The sequence below is a fragment of the Hakea prostrata genome, chromosome 2, assembly GCF_041222555.1.
Source record: "Hakea prostrata isolate BN-2017 chromosome 2, UWA_Hpros_2, whole genome shotgun sequence".
Lineage (NCBI taxonomy): Eukaryota > Viridiplantae > Streptophyta > Magnoliopsida > Proteales > Proteaceae > Hakea > Hakea prostrata.
This window is the reverse complement of record NC_142601.1, coordinates 13,608,276-13,624,737: the sequence shown is the minus strand read 5'-3', so window position 1 is coordinate 13,624,737 and position 16,462 is coordinate 13,608,276.

Genomic DNA, 16,462 nt, shown 5'->3' with positions numbered 1-16,462 from the left:
GTGATAAGTTTAGAGACAACTCCCTGTTATTGTTTTGTAAGTGTTCTTCTACCTCAGCAACGGTTGCCTTCCTTGTCCATCTACCGAAATCCTGGTTCACTGTTATGCTTTGTGCTTGACTTGGCTCCCATCGGTTGAACCAGAATGAGGTGCTTCTTCCATTCCCTATCTTCCTTGCCACCATGTTTCTTAGCATTGGAATGATACTCGTGATACTATTCCAAATCCATGATCCTTTTTTGTTTGAAACCATTGGATCGAACAAACTTTGGTCTTTGAAATATCTTGCTTTGAAAACCCTTATCCAAGTGCATCCTGATTTGTGATTATTCGCCATCCCTGCCTCAGTAGTAATGCCGATTCATGTCTTCCATTTTCTTGAATCCCATTCCTCCCACCTCTTTTGGTAGACAGAATTTGCTCCACGAGATAAGGTTCAAAATTGTTTACTTTTATGGGGTTGGCCATTCTAGAATCGATGACAGATTGCATCAATTTTGTCGCATGTTGTTTTTGGAAATCTCAAGCATTGCATTTGGTATAGAGCCATTGACTGAATTGAAGCTTGCATTAGCACTCCTCTTCCTGCAAATGAGAGGTTGGTTGCCTTCCGAATTGCCAGTTTCTTGGATATTCTTGTAACCACATTGTGTAGTGTTTTTGCCTTGACCCTTCCTGGTGTTAGATTTGACCCCAAATACGTTACTTCTCCCTTTATTTCTTGGACTTTGAGTATAGAAAGGATTGCTTGTTTGTCAATGGTAGGGACATTCCTGCTGAAAAACACTCCACTTTTTTCGAGATTAATCTCCTTTTCTGTCAGGTCCGCGAACAATTCCAATACTGCCTTTAGAGCCAAAACTTCTTCAGTGTCCGCTTTGCAGAAAAGGAAAGTATCATCTGCAAAAAACAGATGAGAAATTTTTTTTTTATTCCACTTAATAATTTCAGGGTTTTGTACTCATCAAGGAGTCGAGATAAAACCTCCATAATGAGTAAAAAAAGGTAGGGGCTTAGGGGACATCCTTGTCGAAGGCCCCGTTCTCCAAAGAACCAAGAGTAGGGCGACCCCTCCAATTTGATAGAAAATGTGGGCGAAGAAATTAATTCCTTAATAAGCTTGCACCACATTTCATCAAAACCAACGAATTGGAAAATCTTGCAGATGATATTCCTATCAGTTTTGTCGTAGGCTTTAGACATATCCAGTTTAAGCACAATGAAACCCTTCTTACTACGCAAATTTTGCATATAATGAAAAATTTCATGAGCTATCATTATATTGTCAGTGATTTGTCTGTTGATTACGAAAGCCCCTTGACAGGGGGATATTATGCTAGGTAGCCAGCCTCTCAGTCTTTTAACCAAGATTTTCGCAATTATCTTATACGACACATTGCAGAGGCTAATGGGTTTGAAGTCAGTTACCATACATGCATTGTCTTTTTTTGGAATAAAACAAAGCAGAGTATGATTGACGCCCTGAGGTAGGATTCCATTAGAAAAGAAATCAGAGACAAACTTCACAATGTCTCCACTAATGAAATCCCAAGACTTCTGATAGAAAAAATTGTATTAATTCAATGGTAAAAGCTCCGTATAAACTATGGTCATACACTCTCCCATAATAATAGATTGACTAATCCCTTCACAATTAAATTATTTGTCAAACAACTCCCTATATATAATAGTTTGGCTAATGCTACGGTAATTACTATAGCAAATAGTGGATTTCAAATTCCTTCCATTTTATAGGGAAAACTAACAATTTGACTATATGCTAGGGTATTTATTACCGTAGCAAAAACAAAAATATATACCAGAGAAAAAACTATTTGCGACAGTAAAAAAATTTCATAGCGAAAAAAACAAAAGGCATGGATAGCAAATAGTGTAGTAGTTGCTATGCATATACTTAGTTATTTACCACGGTAACCAACTACCGTGGCTAAAGATAATAGAATCCACCCCACCAATTTTTGTCACAAATATTTACGACGGCTTTCTAACAAACAGAACTCCGACAGAAAGTTACCATCTGGTCAAAACATTTGCTACAGTTTATCGGCTTTTGCCACTGTAATTTTCCGTGGCAAAAGCCCTTTTTTTGTTGTAGTGAGAAGAGAGGATGAGCAGATTCCAAGATAACTTGGAAAAAGGAAATCTGTATTTGCACTAGAATTATTTAAATGAAACAAATTAAAAGGGTGGGATCCCCTCATTTGCTTGGTTCCTTGTTCCAATAAGACTACTTCTATTGATAGAAACCTCAATGTACAATAAACATTTAGGATTTGTACAAATGTCTTCCACCTAATGATGGAAAACCTTCTGATACAAGGAAAATTGCACCGAACCCATTGGACCGGGTTCACTTCCTTCACCCTGGTTGGATCACAATCGGGACCTACTTTAACCTAATCAAAACGATCGAAAGGGCGCTGCACTCTAGCTATCAGTCACGAATGACCTCCCGAAATTTGCGGTAGACAAAGCTAACTTGTAGGAAGCACCTATCGTCAAGGCGGAGAGGGAATCGTGCTAAGATTGGTCCTGCACCCCCAAATATCTAGGACAAAACCCTATGATCGGACGGTCCTCTAAAGATTTCGAGAATCTATTCAACGGTCGAGAATTGGAGGTAAAATCTATATAAACTGGTGATCTACTCACCTCAGAGGTATCAGAATCGTTTCCCAACAATTCGTATTCATTTTAGACTCTGCATTCAGCCAAATCATTGTGATCAGTTCAGCGACTGACGTAAGCTTCGGAGGTGGCCTCCAGTGGTCAAGCCACGTCTAACCTTGTTTTGCAGATTATCTTCACAAATCCGGAGGCTTAAAATTTTCTAGACGCATCATTTGGCGCCGTCTGTAGGAAACGCTTCTAGAAGTCATGGTCACTAGATTAGCAGCAACAGCTGCGGCGGCTCAGCGACAATTGAATCTCCACCCTCCTCATGATGGGAATGATCCATTGGATATTCCTGAAGGAAGCCGAGCCCAAGAGGTTCAACAAGATGGAGTGGATGGCAATGAACATGAAAACCATCTGAATCCTCTTGAACAGCAACTGAATCAAATGCAGGTCCAGTTCTTAGAGATGCAGTAGATGCTCCGTACGTTATTCAGGCAAGTAGTCGCTCCTCAGGCTCCTGAGCAGTTGGAGGCTAGAAGATGTGTGGGAGAAGCAGATGGGCGTATACCTCTCGTACGAGCGCCTTCCAACAAAGGAGATGAACAACCGGCCGAAGGCTAGAATTTACCTCCAGAACGAGATTGCCAAAGGGAGTTTGCACTCACTCCCCAACATCCAGACGTTCGGGTAGAGATGCCATTCGGGCTAACGATAGACGATCCTTGCATATCGGTCAAGAGCTGGCCGATATAAATCAAAGATTGGGGCAGCTCTCTCAAGAGAGAAGGACCGATGACATCTATTCGGTCATCAGAAAAGCTCCATTTGTGGAGGCCATTGCCTGGTATGAGTTTCCACACAATTTTTCGACTCCCCACGTTCACGTCGTTCGACGGTTCGGGAGATCCCATTGCCCATATTAGTTACTACTAGTAGACTATGGTGGTAGCAGGGAACTCTGATGAAATTTTGTGCAGAGTGTTCGGTTACTCCTTAACCAGGGCAACACAGAAGTGGTTTTCAAACCTGGAAAATCGTTGATTTTGAGGAATTGGCCCAAAAGTTTATCGGTCATTTCCAAAGTGGCATTCAGATTAAGAAGACGGAGGAAACCCTATTCACGATCAAGCAGGGGAAGAATGAATCAATTCGGGATTACCTGAAGAGATTCAACAAAGTAACCATGGATATTCAAAACTTAGACGAACAGGTGGCCAAAACTGCTCTGTTTACTGGACTCACAAATAGAAAGTTACTGGAGTTAATACTTCAAGACATGCCTACCACCTATTCAAAATTGGTGCAATGGTATAAAAAACAAGCAGAACTGACGGAAATACTTGACACACGTCAAGGAGAGCCAAAAGCGCGCAGCAAAGAGCAGAAGGCTCCCAAATGGGACGGGAGAAAAGAATATGGAGAAATATTGTCGCTTTCACAAGGATTATGGGCACTACACAAATGAGTGTAGACACCTGAATGCTGATATTGGGAGATTAGTAAACCAGGATCACCTAGCTAGCTTTGTCAAAGGTCGAGAAAACAAGCAGAGGGCGACTGTCAAGAAAAGGGATCGTTCGGGAAGCAGAGAGCGCCGTGTTGAAGCTCCAAGGTCAAAAAAGGGGAAAGAGGCGGTTGGGCCTAGCCGGTCCCCTATTCTTACAATATTCGGAGGACCGAACCTAAATCCCTAAATAAATTAAAGGCGAAGTCCAAGTTCATGGGAATAGGAGAATCCCAGAAACGAAAGAAATTAGAGGAGAATCCCATCACCTTCGATGAAGAGGATGAACGGGGGGTGTGGCTGCCTCATGACGATGCAATAGTAATCAAAGCAGAAATTGGGCGACGAGAGGTGCATAGAGTCTTAGTTGGCACGGGACCTTCGGCTGACCTCTTGTCTTACGAAGCTTATCAAAAGCTAAGGGTTAAGCAAGACCTAATGAAGCCATCATGCACTCATCTTTACGGATATGCGTGTGAAATCCAGCCCAAACCTAGCTCGGGATACCCTATTTGTTTTGGGATATAGAAAGACTTGTTTAATGCTAGACCTTGAAGTTGGACCTTGATTTCATTGTTGTTATCCTTGAAAGCCTTAGGAGTCCATGTCCGGCCTTATCCTTACCCTGACCCGGCCCGGAATTTGTATTGTGTGTAGATCCAATGACCCGAAGTGGTGGGAAAAGTCCTTGTGGACCCTTTTGGTTGATGATTTGGTGTCGGAGCCCAAGCCCATGGACATTGACAATGATGCCCCTCACTTGAGAGCATTATCAGTGTTAGTTTGGAATCTGCGCACCGAAGAGGGGTGAATTAGTTGGTAGACCTAATGAACACCTGTGCACAATCCGAAAGTATTTCCCGAAACTAGACTTATTGATGGACTTGTAGGAGAAACCCTCACTCAATTTGACCCCATATAGCCCTCCAAATCCCTGTCCGAAGTTGCTGAACTATTCCTGAAAATCCTGTTGAGACTCTGTTGGTCGATACTATCAACCAAAGGTATCGACCAAAACAAGCCCAGAATCGTGAAAAAGATGTTTTTTGGATATTCCTTTGTCCTTTTAAGTGAAACCTCGAACCTAAATCATTATTTCACTCATTTCAACATCTGAGAACGTGGGAAAGCTCCTCTAAGCCTCCTCCTTGGCTTGGGTGATGATCTTCTACAAGAATCATTGTCTCTCTTCTCTAATCTCTTCTCCAAGGTATGTAATCTCTCACTCTCTCTCTCTAATCTACTCCTACCCCATCTTGTTCTTGCTACTGAGTTCGTGAAGAAGGTGTTGCAACCTTGCAACCACCTCTTCTACAAGCTCTCTTGGGTTGATTAAACCTCTCTTCATTCCTTCCATGCTATGTTTCTTATAATTGATATTCTTGCTTTCTTATTTTGATTTCCTCTTCATGGAAACATGAGTTCATCTTCTTAATCTGATTTTCTTTAGCAAATAGGTTTGATTATATGTTAGTAATTGTCTATATTTTGCTGCTCATCATTCTATTGATTAAATTCCTAAGTTCTCTTGCAATTTCAATTGATTCCATTGAAGAACATGATTCTTGCAAGTTTAAACCTAGGACCTCAATTTTGGGGTTTTCAATTTGACCATTGGATCATGTTAATTCTTGCTACATAGCCTTTTGCTACTGTTCCTAGCATCCCCTCCAAGTTTCGTATCGATCCAAGACCCGAAAGACCAATTTTGAACAAAAACCCAAAAAGCCAGCTTGCTGTCCGAGACTCTATTGGTCGATGCTTGTTGGTCGATACTATCGACCCAATGTATCGACCAACAAGGTTGCTGTCAGAAAATTTTGCCCAGTTTTGATCCGTTCGATCTCCGATTGTTTTGATTTCTTCTCTAATCCTTCATGTATGTTTGTTTAGGGCTTTAAGACTATAATTGGACCATTCTCTTGTGACTTCGGATCATCTTCTTCAGAATTTGAGGTAAGGATGGTTATTGCCATATAACATAGACTGTGTGACCTTTACACTATTGTTGGTAACTTAGTAGACTTAACTTATTAATTGATTTTATACATCATATGACTACTGTAGTTACCTTATGACAGTAGCACCATGCTTAATTATTTGATTTATCATGTTCACTTATTCTTGTCATTTATTTATATACTGTATTATGAGATGTTATGACATGTTTTCAATATGATAATGTATTGTTGATATGTAATGGATGGAAATAAGCATGTGATTGCTTAGATATGATTTGGGATTGGGGAGTGCCCTATTGGTACTTCTGTCATTGGACATCGGAGGGAATAGTATGGGATGTTCTCCGAAGATGCCCATCGACGCTTTCCTGGATCATTGGATGACATACATATGACTTGTCTAGATGTATGGCTAGGATGTCCCTGTCATATCATACCCGAATCGGAAGGGCATTGAGACCGAATGACCCGTGGTAGTAGTGTGGATTTGTGGGCGCTCAAGACCGGTAACCACTCCGTGAGAGGACATGAATTGCATTGCGGTTAGCCGAAAGGGGCCATTTATTGGTAGGGTTGCAAATGGCTAGACTTGGGCTCACGGGTGCTCAAGACCGATGAAATGATCCGTGAGGGGACGTGAGAGCTTCCCGTCTACTATTTGTGGATGACCAATAGGGTTAATGAGTCCGGTGAGTAATATCCGTGACTCTAGTGTGAAGGATACCGGAAAGGATCCCAAGAGGGGAGGAATGGACGTATCTGGAACTGACATGATATGACTAAGTAGATGACTTGCATTGGGCTAGGTTATACCTTGACATGCGCCAATACTTAGACCAAATGGTGACGTGAGAGAGTGGTGACCGAAACTCCCAACCATGGATTTGTCCGAGAGGGATGCAGGACCCAATTTCCCCCCGGTGATGAGTGATTGAGACTACCTAAAGAAGTATGGTGCTTTGACTTAAAGCATGTCTACCATAGAGACCAGCATACTTAGAGTTAGGATCATATTTGCATCTTATGTCTCATATCATCTGCATCATTTCATGATTGATATCATATGGCTTATGTATTATGGAATAACTTTCCTTGCTAAGTTCTTTTGAACTCACTCCTTTTTGCAACATATTTTATTAGACTTTTCTGCAGGTACTCCTACTGTTGACTGTGATGGTCAACACTTTGAGGACTACGTTGGTGACTCATACCACTTTGGCTACGGTGACTACATCGGTGAAGGCTATCAGTTCAAGACTCATATTTGTCAGGAGTTGATCCGGCCTGGCTTAGTTTCTTGTGATTATGTTATTGAGGAGACATTGTATAAGTTAGAAGAAACTGTAACTTAGTTGCTTACCTTTTTATTTCCCTTCTTTGGAGATCTGGTTGTAACCTTTACCTTATTTCGATCTACCTTCCGCACACGTTTGTAGAGTATATTTCCGCTATACTCTATAGTTGTCTTTTGATTTGGTACTTGTTATTCCGCACTCTGATGTTCTTTGTGATCCTTCTATGATCATTTCTTAACTTTTATTATTAGATTACTTGAATACTATAAATTGTTCTTGCTTTTGATTATATTATTGTGATAAGTGGATATGATCGTTCCTAAACTGGATCTGTTGGGCTGTGGATCACTCCCGAGTAACCTAGATAGGGTACCCCCTGGGTGGAATTGGGGCGGGATGTGACAATGCAGGTTTGTTCGCTGTTGCCAAAGGGTCGATTTAGTTGGACCTTTCAGTGGGGAATTTCCTGAAGGAATCCACTATTCAAGTAAATTTCTTGGTCGTTCGGGACCTCCCTGCTTACAATGTCATCCTCGGCAGGCCTTCCTAACAAAGCTGGGCGAGATAGTATCGCCTAGGCATATGAAGATAAAATTCCCAATTGAAAAGGGAATCAATCAAGTACCATCGGATCAGAGGCTCTCCCGACAATGTTATGTAGCCTATCTAAAAGATGAGGTTGGACCTGAAAAAGCCACAGCCTTACCAATTGAGGTAAGAGATGATCGGGATGAAGACACCATGCAGAGACTCGAACCTGTGGAAAACTTGCAGCAAGGAGACGAAGCAAAAGCTACTCATATTGGGTCAGAGCAACCAAAAAGCTTCAAGGAAGAATTAAAGGTGTTCCTTTGGGAAAGCATAGATGTGTTTGCATGGTCAGCCGATGATATGCTAGGTATCGATCGGGCTTTAGCCGAACATAAGCTTTGGATCAACTCAAATGTCAAGCCAATAATTCAAAAAAGACAAAACTTCTCGATTGAAAAGCACAAGGCAATCAGAGAAGAGGTCAAGAAATTGAAGAGCTCGGGCTTTATTGAAGCCCTTGAGTGCCTGACGTGGCTTGCTAACGTTGTGATGGTGAAAAAGTCGAATGGGAAGTGGAGAATGTGTACTGATTACACAAATCTCAATAAGGCATGCCCAAAAGACTGTTACCCGCTCCCCCGAATAGATCTTCTGATCGATGCAACTACAGGTTATGAAACGCTAAGTTTTATGGATGCTTATTCAAGATACAATAAAATCCTAATGAATAAGGAAGAAGAGAGATTCACGGCCTTTATGACCGATCGGGAAAGTTATTACTACAAAGTCATGCCATTCGGGTTGAAAAACGCGGGGGCTACATGCCAAAGGCTGTGAATAAGATCTTTAGTGATCTGATTGGAAAAAATAGGGAGGCGTGCGTAGATGATATGCTGGTAAAAAGTCTCCAGAGGGCAGGGTACATTGCAGCTTAGGGAAGTATTTTTTGTTTTAAGAAAATACCAAATGAAGTTGAACCCAGAGAAATGCGCCTTCGGAGTATCTTCGGGAAAATTCCTAGGGTTTATGGTTTCCCAAAGAGGAATCGAAGCAAACCCTATTAAGATACAAGCCTTGATCAACATGGAGTCTCCAAAAACTGTTCGGGATGTGCAATGCCTAATGGGACGGATAACGGCTCTAACCTGATTCATTTCACAATCAGAAGAAAAGTGCTTACCTTTCTTTAAAGCCTTGAAAGGTTTAAGGGGAAATAAAGAGGCTTGATGGATAGATGAATGTGAGAAGGCATTCGAAGAGCTAAAGAATAAGCTCAAGCAACCGCCTTTGCTCTCTAGACCTGAGAAAGGAGAAACTTTACAAGTATACCTAGCAACTTCACAATCGGCCGTAAGCGCAGTTCTCATTCGGAAAAAGGAAAAGAAGCAGTGGCCTATCTATTATGTTAGTCACGTACTCTTGGACGTAAAAACAAGATATTTGGCGATCGAGAAGCATGTCACACCCCGCCCGCCGGGCCCAGTTAACCGCCCGACAACCCGCGGATGTGAACCGTCACAAGATCCATGGTTTTAGTCTATCAACAATAATAAATACAAATACAGATAATCAAGAGCACGAAAAGAGTAATAATTAATAAAAAAGGTTACAGGAGTCCAAATACTCCAATAAATATCCAAGAAATAGCCAAAGGAAAGAATCAAGAATCAAATGTAATATCGAGTTTAGCGGAAGCAAAATAAATAAACTAAATAATCTTCTCTTTGTTCTTCTTTTCTAAATCTAAAAACTAGTTTTATAAATTAGCAAGTAAAGATGTCCTCCAATCTTTCTCCACACGATCATCAAAGTCCTGGGAATCTGCCTCCATTGGCCATCAATGGGTGCTAAAAGTGCACATAAGCATCTCCTGGAGGTTCCATGCTCTGCAAGTTCATGTATCACTGTTTGTGCCACATCAGCTTTATACGAGGAGGCTCTTTCATATGAATCATCTCCAACTTCCGACATTGTGCAACCATCTATACAACTCATACAATATATACAATGAAATATATACAATGAAAGGAATGAGTTCCGACGAACTCAGTAAGGAACAGACAATTCTCATATATATGTCAATACAATCCACGAATGCACATATGAAATGATATGGATGGTATGCAGAAATATGAATGCTACTAAGATCTAACTATGCAAGTCTCTAACAACTGACATGCTTTAAGATATACACCAGCCCTCCTCTGGGTAAGTCTCATCACTCTGATCCGGCAAGGACCGGTTACCTCTCGTAGGGATCCTGGGCAAAGGGGGTGAGTCCACACCTGGCTCTCAAACCATGGCTGGGGGTTAAGTCAACACTCTCTCACCACGACCATTAGCAATGAGTACTGGCGCATGTCGGGGTTTCTAATCCAATGCAAGTCATAATGGTAACATACTATATGGAGTCCAGATACTTCCCCTATGGCACCAACCAACTCGGTTCAAGTATCCTTCGCAACCTAGGAGTGAGAACCCTCACGGATCGGCTACCGCTATTGGACTCCACTCCTTAACCCTATGGTCATCCACATATTGTTGGGGCGGATGCTCTCATGACTCCTCGCGACACCCGGTCCGCTCCTTGGACGTCCATGAGCACAACCCTAACATATGCAACCCTATCATTACATGACCAATAGTGGACCACTGAGTCTCCGTACGGACTGGTTACCGCTGTTGGATGAAACATAGTCACGTCACCATTGTCACGGGTCACCCGGCTTCAATTCCCCGCCGAAAGGGTAATAGCATGTGGGGTACCTAGCCATGCAATTCTAGACACTCCTAAGTATGTCATCCAGTAATCATGATAGTGCTGGAGACATCAGCAGGCATGTGTCCCATTCCACAACCTTCTGATATCCCAAGCTAAGATATCCCAAAGGAATACCCCTTCCATCACAACTACACTACAATCACTCTTTATCATACCATGAACAGTTGTGCAATATCATAAAAGATGAAGTACATCAAAGAACACCACTAACAGCAAGTATACAATAAGATTCACATGCTTTATACAATTACAACAAGTTACATGATCAAAGAATAGTAAATAGAACAGCTGAATCATCATGTATATGTAATTGCATATAAATAAGAATGCATGTCCTTACTTGTAATTTAGTAGAAGTCCTCTAACTTGCAATCCAAAACCTATTATAAGACTTTTATTTGAAACAGAGAACACCTAGGCATAGGGTTACAAGAATGTATAAGAGTCAAGAGTCAAAAGAATTCAAAAATCAAACCTACACAGTTACTGGAAACCAGCCGGTTGCTTGTGGCGGTTGCTTAAGTTAAGCGACCTCCACAAGCGACCGCCCCTGTTTCAGACAGTTTCCAACTCCGAAAATCAGACTTTTTATCATCCGATTTCAATCCGTTTTGGGATGATCTTAGTCCGAATTTCAAGCTTAATAGGTCTAGAACAAGGGGGTAACAAGAAACCCTAAAATTAACAAAGATTTATTACCCAAATCATTCCCCTTGATGGGATTCATCCATTAAACAAATGCGGGGATTCGTTTCTGGAGAGGATCTCATCAAAAACATTGAAAAAGGAGATACAACAAATCAATTGGGTGACCACTAACAAAATGGGGATGGGTTCATATCAATCAGAGGTTAAAAAGAAGAGAATAGAAGATGGAGATTCATTACCTTAATCAGAATCACCAAGAATAGAAGGAAAAAGGTTCCAGATCATTAACAGCACTTCGCCCACCTTTTAGCACTTTTCCACTGCCGCCTAATCGCCCAAAATAGCAACCTCGAACATAATAATGCGTTAATAGGGCGAGGGATGCTATTTATAACGAATAGGGGGCAAAATAGGGCATTTTCCCGCAAGCAAAACCGGGAGGTAGCTTAAGGCGGTCGCTTGGTTTAATCAACCGCCACTAGCAACCGCCCCCAAGTATATTGCTATACAAGGGTGCTTTGCTCAGGGGGTTGAAACCCAAACACAACCTAGCCCTAAACAACACATGGGGGATGTCTTACCTTCATTCCGAACATCTCCAAACACCACTTGCCTTCAACCAGAGATCCAACTTCCTAGTAAGGCAGATTCTTCAACAAGAGAATCCAGATCCATGGGTTCTGGATATGGATCATGGACTCCTATCTGGACACTCCACAAAATTAATCCGACTAGACCTTCGGGTTCTCGGACCTACAATACGGATTCCGGGCTAGAAAAATGGGGGTTGTTACATTCCTCCCTCCTTAAAAGAAATTTCGTCCCCGAAATTGCAACGTATCTGTAAGTCCGAAAAGCTGGGGATACTTGGTCCGCATCTCATCTTCTTTTTCCCAAGATGCTTCCTCAAAAGAAAGGTTCTTCCATCTAATCTTCACCAAAGGTATAGTCCGATTTCTCAACTGCTTGTCCTTCCGATCCAAAATTTCATTTGGCTCTTCATCATACGTTAAATCCACACTCAAACCTTCCGGTTCATGCTGGAGCAATTGCTCTACGCTTGCCAAGCACTGCCTTAGCATAGATACATGGAAAACATCATGCACACTAGCAAGAGACGAAGGCAGAGCCAACCTGTAAGCTATTGGTCCAACCTTCTCAGTAATCTCAAAGGGACCAAAATACCTAGGGCTGAGCTTTCTTTTAACATTAAAACGCATGACTCCTTTCATTGGCGAAACTTTCAAAAACGCACGCTCACTAACTTGAAACTCAAAGTCAGACCTTCTTTTATCCGCATAAGACTTCTGTCGAGACTGAGCAGTTTTGATCCTTTCTCTAATCATATCCACCATGGTGCCGGTGGTTTCGATTAGATCAGGGCCAAGAACATGCCTTTCCCCAACTTCATCCCAATACAGAGGAGTTCTACAAGTCTTTCCATACAAAGCTTTAAACAAGGCCATTCCAATTGAAGACTGGTAGCTATTTTTGTAAGCAAACTCCACCAAGGCTAGGTGGTCATCCCAGTTACCACTCATATCTATGACGCACGCTCTAAGCATATCTTCCAGAATTTGTATGGTCCTTTACAATTGTCCATCGGTCTGCGGATGATGAGCAGTATTCAAATTCAACTGTATTTCCAAGGCTTTCTGCAGACTATTCCAAAAACGCGAGGTGAACCTCGGATCCCTATCCGACACAATTACAATAGGCACACCATGCAATTCTCATCACATTGTCAACACACAGCCTAGCCAAACTTGTCCATGGTAGGTGATCTTCATCGGAAAAAAAATGAGCCGATTTGGTCAATCAGTCCACTACCACCCACACTGAGTCATTCCCTTTTCCAGATCGGGGCAGACCAGTGACGAAATCCATAGCAATGTCTTCCCACTTCCAACTAGGTACTGGAAGAGGTTGCGAGAAGGCAGACGAAGGCTGCCGGACAGCTTTCACACGTTGACAAGTTCCACACTTAGCAATGAAATCTTCCACATCATTCTTCATGCCAGACCACCAAAAATACCCTTTCATATCATGGTACATCTTCAGGCTTTCGGGATGAATAGTAAAGATGGACTGATGAGCAACAGTCAAGATTTCGCTTCGAGGTCTTCCACAGGCGGGAACACAAACTCTTCCTCTAAAAAAAAAGAACAAAAATAAAAAAAAAAAAAAAACAAGAGCACCATCAAAGGCTAGGGAGAAATCTTCCACGTCCTTAGTCTTTGAAGTGATCAAGTCAATCTTCTTCTTCAATTCAGGATCAGTCGACTGTAGAGCAACAATTCGGTCCCTCAAACTCGGTCGAACTGATATAGCTGCCAAAATAGCACCAGAACTTTTTGACAAAATCTCAAGTCCAAATCTTACAATGGAGAACAATAAGGGCTTACTGAGACACGTCAGAACCACACTTCCTCGATTACTCTTTCTACTTAAGGCATCAGCAACCACATTAGCTTTTCTTGGATGATACTGAATATCACAATCATAGTCTTTCACCAGTTCTAGCCATCTTCTCTGTCTCATATTCAACTCCTTCTGAGTAAAGAAATACTTGAGACTCTTTTGGTCAGTGAAAATCGATATCTTTTCACCATAAAGATAGTGACGCCCAAATCTTCAAAGCAAAAACCACAACTGCCAGCTCCAAGTCATGAGTAGGATAATTATGCTCGTAGTTCTTCAACTACCTAGAAGCATAAGCTACCACCTTCCCATGCTGCATCAAAACGCAACCCAAACCAACTTTAGAGGCATCAGTATACACTGTCAAACCTCCAAAGTCATCTGGTATCGTCAACACAGGAGTGTTAGTGAACCTTTTCTTGAGTTCTTGGAAACTCTTTTCACAGGCTTCATTCCACTCAAACTTGACTTCTTTTCTGGTAAGCTTTGACATAGGTGCTGAGAGTCTAGAGAAATTTTCAATGAAGCGCCTATAATATCCCGCCATACCAAGAAAACTTCGAATCTCAGTGACTGACTTAGGTCGGTCCCAATCAGCAACATCTTAAACCTTTGCAGGGTCAACCTTAATACCGTCAGCAGAAACAATGTGACCTAAGAACATATCTTTAGGTAACCAAAAGTCACATTTACTGAACTTGGCAAACGACTTCTTCTCTCTCAAACGCTGCAGAGCAAAACTCAAATGCACAACATGTTCTTCTTCGCTCTTTGAATAAATTAGAATGTCATCAATAAATACAATGATAAACTTATCTAAGACATCCTGAAATACTCGGTTCATCAGATCCATGAATGCTGCCGGTGCATTAGTAAGACCAAAAGGCATAACTCGGAATTCATAATGCCCATATCTAGTCCTAAATGCAGTCCTGCAGACATCACTGGACTTCACTCTTAACTAATGATACTCAGATCTCAGATCGATCTTCGAGAACACAGAGGCACCTTTCAACTGATCAAACAAATCGTCAATCCTAGGAAGAGGATATTTATTTTTAATCATCAACTTGTTCAATTCCCGATAGTCTATGCACATTCGCATACTACCGTCCTTCTTCTTCACAAACAACACCAGGGCTCCCCAAGGCGAAACATTGGGTTGGATAAACCCTTTGCTTGACAAATCACTTAACTGAGTCTGAAGTTCCTTCAACTCAGTAGGAGCCATCCGATACGGAGCTTTCGACACAGGAACTGCTCCAGGAATTAGATCAATTGAAAACTCTAACTCCCTCTCTGGAGGCAAACCAGACAAATCATCAGGGAAAACATTTGGAAAGTCCCTGACAACTTTGATATCAGACAACTGTTTCACACCTTCCGAAACATCCACAGAAGAGGAAAGAAGTCCAACATTCTTAGTCCACTGCCTGACTTTCATAGTCGCAGCCACTATCTTCTTGCTCAACTTCTCTTGACTACTTTGATACTCAAACGGACTATCATTCATAGGATGAAATAGTACCTTCCTTTCCGAACAAAGGATAATTGCGCCATACTTAGATAACCAATCCATTCCAAGTATCACATCAAAATCAGACATATCCAACTTGATCAAACGGGCTTTAAGGGTTCTACCAGCAATAACGACGGAACAAGATTCAACCACTTCATCTAATCTAACAACAGATCTTGTAGGAGTACGAATAACTAGTCCTCTTTCCAACTTTGCAAGTGTAACAGGAATACGACTCACAAAAGAAGATGCTATGAATGAATGCGATGCACTAGTATCAAATAATACGAAAGCAGAGGTAGAAGATACTGAAATAATACCTATCACAACATCGTGATCTGTCTTAGATTCTGAACAAACAACACTGAACACTTTTCCAGTGGGAACATTCGAAGCAGGCTTCAAAGCTGACACCTGAGAACTCGGCTCTGAGTGCAGTTACGAGAATAATGACCCGACTTCCCACAGTTAAAGCAGATCAAATCCTTACCACTCACAGGAGCTGCTGAAAAAGGATATGCAGGTCTCTGGTTATTAACCACTGGACGAGGGTTAGCATATATCGGTCCAGTACCCTGACTACCTGCAACAGGACGCACCGGTGCACCACTAGAACCATAGCTCAAAGCAGAGCTAAAACTGGAACTAGCACCTCTAGGCTGAAACGAAGGGGCAGTATAAGGAGCAGGCCTAGAAAATCTCAGGTTACGGTCACCCAAATGATTTCTGTTCGAAACAGAACGCTGGAGCAGATAATTCTCTCTCTCATTATCTTCTACCTTCTTCGCATTCTGTACCATCTCAGCATAATCCACAATAGGATGAATTGCCAGGTAAGTCTTCAGTGACGGCCTCAAACCTTTGAAGAACTTCTTTGCCTTCTCACGGTCACCTTTAAAAGCATCAGGGGCAAAGTAAAACAATTCTTCAAACTTCTTCTGGTACTCCAGAACAGTACTAGGTCCTTCCGTGAGTGCCATAAACTCAGCTTCTTTAGCATCTCTCACAGACTCGGGGAAATAATTCTTACAAAAAGCTTCCTAAAATATTTCCCAAGAGATACCACCAGCAGGAACATCAACTTCAGGGACAGCCCCTACCTCTATTCCAACTAGAGGAGGCACCAAGGTTCCTTCTTTCAACCATTCTAATAATCCAAAA